The sequence below is a fragment of the Astyanax mexicanus genome, chromosome 21 (assembly GCF_023375975.1).
Source record: "Astyanax mexicanus isolate ESR-SI-001 chromosome 21, AstMex3_surface, whole genome shotgun sequence".
Taxonomy (NCBI): Eukaryota; Metazoa; Chordata; class Actinopteri; order Characiformes; family Acestrorhamphidae; genus Astyanax; species Astyanax mexicanus.
In genome coordinates this window covers 19,930,978-19,941,056 of record NC_064428.1, presented here as the reverse complement: position 1 = coordinate 19,941,056, position 10,079 = coordinate 19,930,978, and the positions used below count along the sequence as shown (strand labels likewise).

The window sequence follows — 10,079 nt, the reverse complement described above, 5'->3', positions numbered from 1 at the left end:
AACAGATAATTAGCGGAAAATGCATCTGTCAGTGATTCGCTCTTTAATTGCAACCCACGCAGTTAGAACTACATTTCCCTTAAAATACTACGACTTTATTATCGTAATATTACGACTTTATTCTCGTAATGTTACGTCTTTATTCTTGTAATATTACGTCTTTATTCTCATAACATTATGTCTTTATACTCGAAATATTATGTCTTTATTCTCAAAGTGAAATGTTTTTTTTTGTATGGCCCTAAAACGCCGTACCATTTCATTTGTATTATTCAACATTATAAAACATGTATTTTTTATCATGGTGTTTTGGTACTCTTGGTGTGCCCCCTGGTGGCGTTAGGGCCCCTAGGCCGGCTGTGCTGTCACACCATTCAATTTACCCCCTATAAAATAAAAAATTGGCTTTTTTATGATATCATGAGGCAAATGAGGAAATGACACTGCTCTTTTTTCTTGAAGGACAGCCGCAACATAATAAATAATAATTGTAGTGTCTTGACCATTTCTTTCGTTGGATACAAACAAATAACCACTTAATCAGACGGAAAGAACTTGTCTACATGTGTTAAAGACTGAACGACGGTAGAAAACATTGTGTTCGCCCCGTCTTTACTGAAGATCTCACAAGCAAAAACACACAGTCACTCTAGGAGGCGCGATTAAAGCCCGCCCATATTTCTCAATCAAAATAATGAGCCGCAAGTTCGTTTTGTTGACCCAAAGGACTGAATGCCCGTTTCTGTTTTCGTGTGTTCATTTCTTCAGCTCTGTATTCAGTTCAAGAATCAAACTGTCAAACTGTACACAGACCGGAATGCCCCGGCTCCTCTCTCCCTGGCTCCTCCTCCCTCGTGTTTCTCTCCAGTGTGTTTGTCTTGCTTCCCAGAATAGCCTTTGTTTTTTGTTTACCACCTGTTTTTATTTTCCACCCGTTTTCGTTTTCCACCCATGAAAAATCCTGATTTATTTCGCTCACGTTCCTTGTGAACTGGTATGGATAGGGGTCCACTGAACAAAAGAGTGTACAAGGCCCAGAATTTGCTGCTACGCCCCCTGGACAGACAGTTCAAATGACTGAATGTGTTCTGCGGTTTTTGGCCGGTAGATGGCGCTGCTGCGCGAATCTAGAATAAACTGATTCACAAGGAGATTTTGCTTAAATCCTAATATAATAAACTATTAATAATTTTAATACAGAAAACTGCTCTCTGCTCCTCAACACAGAATAACAGCATATATTTCACACTGCTGTCAGAATGCAAACATCTTTAAACATCTTTAAATTACAGTTTCAGGATTTAAATTGGACATTAAACACTGTTTTATTGTCACACACAGTCCAGCTGATCAGCTGGGGAGCCGGTTATTACTCTGTGATTATTGGTGTGAAAACACCAATAGAAGGAATAGAGATTATTATTGATTAGAAGTAGGGGTGAAACGATTACTCGAGTAATTCTAGTTACTCGATTTAAAAAAATGACCGAGCAATTTTCTGTGCCTCGAGTAATCGTTTATCTATTTAAATACTCAGCGCGCGGTAATTCGCGCTTTTAATTTGACAACGCCTTCAGCGTTACGTCACCCGCGCATGGGAAGAAGGAGCAGGCGGCGGAGGTTTTAGTTGAGAAGAGCTTATTTTGAAGCTTATTTTTTTCTATTTTGAAGCTTATTTTTTACTAAAATAATCGATAGCTGCAGCCCTTAGAAGATTACAGTATATTATTAATTAACTGAATCTCTATTCTCGCATGTTTTCAGTGGGTACATGGTTGAGTATGTGTTTTTAATAGTGTGTGTTTTATCCAGATAGTTTGAGTGAATTTACAGTATATGTATAATATATAGTATAAACTGTGTGTATTATATAATATATATTGTGAAATGTACTTCATACATACTTATTGATAATTGTACCCATTTTGGCCCCCAACTTTCCATTATATTTCACTCTTTGTGTGTGAACCCAATTGGCTTTGGGGTGAATTGTGTCTTAGTTTTTAATTATGTAGCATAGTGTCAGTCTGCCTTCTCTGGACTCTCACAACGAACTTCCACTGTTCCACTGATTAGGTATTGCTTCAATGTTCCCGCTCTCCGAGCTACTGATTGTTTCCACCTGCCGTCCCCGGTATATATATATATCCCTCAGTTTACTCCCTTCCTTCCTTCCTTCCTTCCTTCCTTGTTTTTGTATTTTTTGACTCCTCTCTTGCCTACTACCCTTTTTGTTGTGTTAGGATATCACGTGTATGACCCAGACTCTCTCTGGTATATGTTTATGTATTTTGTACATTATTGTTTGGTGTTTTATGGAGTAATTGTGAATTGTCTATTTTAAATGTTGAAACTGCTGTTTAGGCTGCTGTTTTGGCCAGACTTCCCTTGGGAAAGAGATCATCGTGTCTCAGTGGGACTGAGCTGGTTAAATAAATAAAAGTAAATGTTTGTTTATGTTTGCTGCCATTTGGTTACTGACCCTGTCTGTCCCTCACTACTCCTGTAAACCTAATCCCTCTGTTAATAAACCTTGTGATTCGTATCTGCGAGTGTCTGTCCTGTGTCTGGCCTATGTGACACATAGATAAAAGTGTGACAATTGAGTATAATATCTACGACACACACTCCAATCAGTTTTTGCGTATGGTTCTGCTGAACACTATTAAACTAAAACACAATGCGAATTTTCCTCTTAAGATTGCACTTAGTGATAAGTGTGTAATGCACTAAAATGCATTAAGTGTATCAAATGGCTTTCTAAAGGGAAACTCTTAAATGTTGCCTTATGTATTGAAGTTATATAACCAGACACACCACCTTCAACACTGCCAAGCTATTACCGGTTAATTAAACTAGGCATGGTGTTTACAAACTGCACTGCAGCAATAAAATCTAAATATGTGATTATGTCTGTATAATGATAGAGGGAAAATGAAAAGATTGTGGTGGAAGTGACAGAGAGAGAGGGAAGTGGGAGAGAGTCTGACAATGTTTAAAATGAAAATGCTTGTACAGTTTTTTTTTTCTAGAAAAACACCAAATTGTGAAATGACAACACTGTTGTGTCATAAAGGGCTATTGGTGTCCAGTACAAACTAATATTCCACTTCATTAGAGATACTTACATCTAACTGATAGGAAAGCCCTATATATTCTTGCATATTACTTGGATATGACTTGAAATATATTGTTATATAAGTGGGCTTTTTCTTGGGCTTTTCCCAGCCACCTAGCTAAGTAATCTTGCAATGTTCACTGTAGCTTAAATTATAATAAACTGAAGCTGAAACTACTGCTTCTAATCCAAAGTGCAATTGTTTCACAAGACAAGGCCACATTTTTACCAGAAAAAAATTTATAATACTGCTAGAAACTGGCACTATTTTTCAGCATTTTCTTTTTTGTACAGTGCATGTGTTACATTCTCCTTTAAGATGTCTGGTCTAGGGTAAACACGGAAGTAAACAAAATAAACATGACAGGAATAAAAGGAATGGAGGAAGAGATTCAGGTGCAAAAATAAGTCTTTTACTGGCTGCTTAAAAAAAAAGTTAAATAATAAATACCAAATGAAAATACAAAATAATACAAATGCACAACAAAAATAAGCTGTTTCTTTTAACAAATATCTAAAGTCTTATCTGACCGGGATTAGTTTCTCAGGGGGCCCTGGGGTAATTTTCTGTTTTATAGGGGGTCCTCTGTGATTTAATTCCCGTCCGGAACAATTTACAGGCTGAATTATCTACTGTTTTTCACTGAACTTCCTGGTCCTCCGGTAATTTTAGTCCCGTCTGGCTGACCACCTCTGACTTTTGTCACCTCGTGTTGAATAAAATAGCTATTTGTGCACTGCCATGCACCATAATTACACTTTGGGTGCGTGTTTCCACTAAGATCCACATAAACACAACAGCGAGTGGAAATGGAGGAGCTACTGAAAGCAATGTCATGTGACCGAGAAAGCCAAACTTGTGGCGTTAGGGTCCAATACACTATCGCGGCTGGGACACGGCTGGAAAAAATGCCCTTATAAGGAGATAGGGAGACCATGAATGGGCGGAAAAACGAGAACGGGCAGAAACTAAAGTCACGCTGAGCACGACAGAGAGATGGGGGAGGAATGTAAACAAAAGCTCAGAGAAGCATTTTATTTATTTTCAGTATCCTTCTTTATATTTCAAACAACCTCATGGGCCAGATGTTTCATGCGTGCGGGCCACATCGGCTCTAGAGCATGATGCTACCTCCCCCATGTGTAACAGCTGGTGAAGTGTTTTTGGGGTAAAATTAATCATGTTTGCTGTTCCATCGAACCTTTTTTCTATGTTCAACATACGACCTACAAACAGAATTTACTCCAAATGATAAAGTTTTAGATAAGATAAGAGACTGCACAGCTCCAATGTGTCTGAATGTTAAAAAGAACCAGAGTTTTATCTGCCTTCAAGCTAATTTCAGCACGTAAATTATATATGGGTCCGGTAAAGAGTTTATTAAAAACTCATCCGGCAGTACACAGCCACAATCAAGAACTACAGGTTTAGCTGGACCATCAACCTGTTTACGGACTATCTTTTGTTAAGGGCTAAGCAGTTACCAGCTAGGTGCCCTGTCTTGTGAAAACAATAACATTCCAGCCCCGCAAACAACTTTACCTCCTCCGCTAGAAATGATAACAGCATGATGAACAACAGGTTTAAAAGTTTGTTTATGGGTCAGCACAAACTCGTCTGCACTAACCGCAGCCTAAAACCAGATGGAACAGAACATTCATTTAAGTACACTATACTACTCATTTGGGTAGGCAGTTTTTGAACTCCTTCAAGAGGATTAATTCAACAGAGAATAAAAATTATCAACCTTACAGGTGCTCTACCACCTGTCAAAAGAGGAAAAGACAGTTTAAGATGTTTGTTTATGGAGGTTCCTACAGTGCTGTCTATTAGCCTCGGGGACAAATTCATAATCTTGCATAATAGCTTTCACCACATGACATCAGAGACTATCTTGAAGGGAGAGAGTGAAAGAAAGGGTTTGTGACAGCTTGGTGGTGATCAAGGCTGATGCTGTAATAAATTAACATAAAAAATAACGCATTACTGATTTCAAATTAATTGCGTGCATTAATGTTTTAACATTGACAGCCCTAATCAAAAACAACTATCAATATTATCAATTAATAAAAAATCTATTAATTAATAATCATCAAATCAAATATCAAATATTTTTATTGTTCTTTTTAGAATAAATTCTCTAGGGTAAATAGGGAAGTAAAAAAAAAATAAAATGATGGTAATAAAAAAAATGGAAAAAGAGATTCATGTGTAGAAGGAAAACCAAAGGAGTCTTTTACTGGTTGCTTTTAAAAAAAAAGTACAATTGTTCAAGAGGAGGTGGGGTCCTCTGTGATTTTATTCCCGTCTGGAACGACCATGTACGTGTTTTTCTCAGACGTCCTCTGAGAAAATTACAGGCTGAATTGTCTACTGTTTTTCAATGAACTCCGTGGTTCGCCAGTAATTTTAGTCCCGTCCAGACTCACATCTCTGAGTTTCGTCATCTGAGTTTCAAATAGCTATTTGTCCACTGCCACGCATCATAATTACACTGTGGGTGCGCGTTTCCACGGAGATACACGTAAACACAACAGCGAGTGGAAATGGAGGAGCTACTGAACGCGATGTCATGTGACTGAGAAAGCCAAAAAACTTACTGGTCCTCCTGTTTTTTCAGTTGCAGTCGGGATGCAAGAGTTTAATCACTGAGTAGAAGAGTAATTTTTTTTTACAGACGTCCCGCTGAGAAACTAATCCTGTCAGGATAGGGTTTGAGGTGGACTAATTCGCCACTCACAACTATTCAACAGTCACACACATAAACAGAAAAAACAGCTAAAGAACCAGAAAATTCTAAAAATGAATCATGTTTGCTGTTCCACCACTTTTTGTCACCTGACCATAAAACGTTCCACAGAAGGGTTTTTTTTTTCACGGGTTCCTCTGCAAACTTTACTCAAGCTTGAAGATGTCAAAACAGGACCTGGAGCTTAGGTTTTGAACAGCATCCAAAAATTGTTAAATGTAAACATTGCTTAACTATAAACAGGCTGGCCTGGGCATGTGGCTAAGGGCGCTTCCCAGACAATCCAAACAAAATTCCTTTTATATGAAGAGATGTAAGGAGCAGATTTCACTTTCAGGCACTGGAGAGGTGGCTATGCCTGCCTATAGTCTGTGTTTATGGACAAGTGAACCTTTCCACTGAATAACCATATAACAACTGTAATTGCCATCGAAGTAAATAAATAACAGATTAATAAATATTAGGTTAAAAATATAGAGTTCATAAATATATACATTTATGGTCACAATAGTTTAATAGTAAAGCATAATTTCATATATTTCATGTATATTTTTTGTTTTGATATGGGGGGATAAGTCTTCATTAAGGGAGGAACCAAAGTTTGCTCCTGCAGGTTGCTGGGATGTTACTTTTGAGAGTCGCTACGGACACTCAGGACCAAGGCTGTATTCGGAATGGCATACTACTATACTGCGTACTGCATACTGCACTAGTATGTACTGCATACTACACACTGCCCAGTATGTAGTATTCAGTACTGCAACACTTTTGATTGTAGTACCCTACACGGTCCTGCTGTGACACACCAGTCAGTGCTCTATGGTGCTCCGAATTCCTCAGAGTGAGTAAACAGAAAGAACATGAAAAATGTCCTACCTTTTCATTATTAAAACTAATGAGATCTGCATACTGTCCAGAACAGCAATTGCTGCTTTTATTTTAGAGTTTAATGTAGGTGCAGTTAACCCAATTCTAACAACCATTTAGCAGCAGCCCCCACAACCCAAGTATGTTCCACTTATTTAAATATCATTTTCTATTTATTTTAATAGATTACTATTTTCATCTATGTAAATACCAACAAGAAAAAAACATTTAAAGCCTCATTCATATTTACACAATCTCAACAATAAAAGAAATGAGACATGTTGCACAAGTGAAACAATTTTATTAATTTGTATTCAAATCATTCCCTTATTTAAAAGAAAAATATGCATTAAAACTAAAGGAATTATTTATTAAATCAACAGAACGATTTATTAAACGAAGGGAATTATTTATTAAAGTAACAGACTAATTTATTTAAACTGAGGGAATCATTTATTAAAATAACAGAATACTTTATTGGAATTATTTATTAAATAAATAAGAACCGATTTATTAAAACGGAGGAAATAATTTATTAAACAGAATAATTTATTAAAACTGAGGGAATTATTTATTAAAATAACAAAATAATTTATTAAAACTGAGGGAACTATTTATTAAAATAACAAAATAATTTATTAAAACTGAGGGAATTATTTATTAAAATAACAGAATAATTTATTAAAACTGAGGGAATTATTTACTACATTAAGGCAGCACATAGCGGAGAACGCGCGGCCGCGGCAGCGGAGGGTCCCGGCCGCGGAGAGCGCTCGGCCGCGGCAGCGGAGGGGCTCGACAGCGGTGAGCCAATACTTTCCAAAATAATTCCCTTAATTTAAATATATAACGTTATATATTTCCATAATTTAAAAATCTCTCGCACTCGCCTCCATCTTGTTTTTTTTTTCTGAAGCGAGCTGGAGAGGCCAGTCGCAATGCATGTTTGGATGCAGTACACCACGAAGATAGCTCTCCATGCACACTGCGGAATCGGAGCGGAGTAGTACACCATCCGGGTACCTGTAGTGCGCTACAGAATCTCAGTTTGGTCACATACTGTGTACTGCATACTGGCTTTAGGCAGATTTAGTACGCGAGTAGTATGTAGTATGCCATTCCGAATACAGCCCAAGCTAGCAGGCAGACACCTCGCTGACTTCTCTGTTTGAGATCAGCAATGAATAAAGGAGTCTGGATAAAGTGCATAGTGCATTGAAGGACTGAAGATTTCTAATTTTCTCTCAAGGGAAAGCGGCCAATGAGGTACATCTGTGTTCTTGTTACTGTTATGTTTGTAAGACTGTAAAGATGTAACGTGACAAATTCTGCTGAGTCATGTAAAAGTATGGTCGCGTTGTTCCTTTGATGTCTTTACGTGGAAATAATTTGCATTTCTTTCTTTCTTTTTTTTGTCTGTATGTCAACAGTTCTCACGGCATGTTATCATTTTGTGATTAAAGCCCGTTATGTAAAGAACCATTTGATTCGTGATTTCGACTTGAGAGGAAGTTACAACAACCCTTTCTCCTTTTTTGTAGAAATCAGTTATTTTCTTTACTGTTGTAATAGGCTTTATATATATATATATATATATATATATATATATATATATATATATATATATATATATATATATATATATATATAAAGTTGTCCACATTGAAAAAAGAAGAACTGAATTCTTCAAATGAAATTAATATTTTATTTAGTTTATTGGTTGGAAGGGCTCAATTGTTATTAAGAGACATTCCTTATTTCTTTTTCAAGTTTTCGATCATTCTTCGTAGATCTGCATTGAGCTCATTGGACTTTACCATTGCACAACAGCTCTGGAAAAAATAAGAGACCACCTAAAAATTATGATTTTCTTTGATTTTACCAAATTTAAAAACCCCTGGAATATGTTCAAAAGGATCATGGATGATCATAATTATTCAAAAGCAGTGTGTAAGACTGGTGGAGGAGAACATGTCAAGATGCATTAAAACTGTGATTAAAATCCAGGGTTGTTCCACCAAATATTGATTTCTGAACTCATAAAACTTTATGAATATGAACTTGTTTTCTTTGCATTATTTGAGGTCTGAAAGCTCTGCATAACTCACTTTTAGTTACATCCATCCACAGCACCTTATTCCAAGACCAAGGCAGTGGGACCTTGGTCTTATGCAGTGGTCTTATGGTATGCAGATTTAAGAATATAAGGTACTAAAAATGCACATTCAATATACAAGTGAAAGTAAAACAAACCTAGCTTACAGTTAGTTACTCATAAGTTGTACTTTTCTAAAGAAAGTGCAGCTGTAAATGGCTTCATTTTACAATGATATCAATTTGGTATAAAAATAGGCAGCACCTGGGCAAACACAGAATGGGCAGTGATTGTAAAAAATGTCAAAAATCAAAAGTTTTATGGTTTGGAAATTCCCATCATTATTGTTTGTTTGCCATGTCCATAGCTACACCATAGCTCACAAAGCACCATAGTTTTTTTATACACATGTCCACGCACACACATACACCTGTAAATATGCAAGCATATAAAACTTTCAGCTAATAATAGATAAATAACAATATATGAGTCATCCCTTTCTCCCTTATAAGACAAATCAGTTATTGTCTTTAATACTGTAAGTTAGACAATTTTCTATGTACAAATAAGAAAAAGATGAAACAAAATAAGCAATGGTTGATTTATGGTTATTCATTGAAAGGGCTCAATAATGTCCAACCTAATTCAGTAATAGATTAATTAAAGTTTAATCACAAATAATGTACAACCCCAAATCAATAATAATTAATGCACAACCCCATATCAGCTACAAATAATGCACAACCTAAATCCAAAAAAAATAGACAGTGTAGAAAATGCAAATAAAGTAAAAAAAAAAAAAAGCGTTTTAAAACAGGTAATTAAAATTAAAACAGGTGTTCAATACATGAGAAAATTATTGGAATGTTTAAAAGCAATGTTCCTCAAGGAAAGATTGGTTTGGATTGAATATTCATATCACCTTTAGCTTTGATTGCAGCACACATTTACTGTGGCATTGTTTCAGTAAGCTTCTGCAATGTCACAATATTTATTTCAATCCAGTGTTGCATTAATTTTTCATCAAGATCTTGCAGCAGCATTGATGATGGTAAAGTCTGACCACTGCATAAAGCCTTTTCCAGCACATCCCAGAGATTCTCAATGAGGTTAAGGTCTGGACTCTGTGGTGAATAATCCATGTGTGAAAATGATGATTTCATGCTCCCTGAATCACTCTTTCACAATTCCAGCCCCATGAATCCTGACATATATGCCTGCGTCATTGGGGAAGAAAAAAATCCATTGA

General features: G+C 36.3%; 1 protein-coding gene across 1 annotated transcript in view; it reads left to right on the top strand.

Moving 5' to 3' along the window:
* LOC103039332 (interferon-induced GTP-binding protein Mx1) overlaps positions 1-10,079 on the top strand; it is a 50,049-nt gene that overhangs the window by 19,910 nt on the left and 20,060 nt on the right. The window lies entirely within an intron of this gene.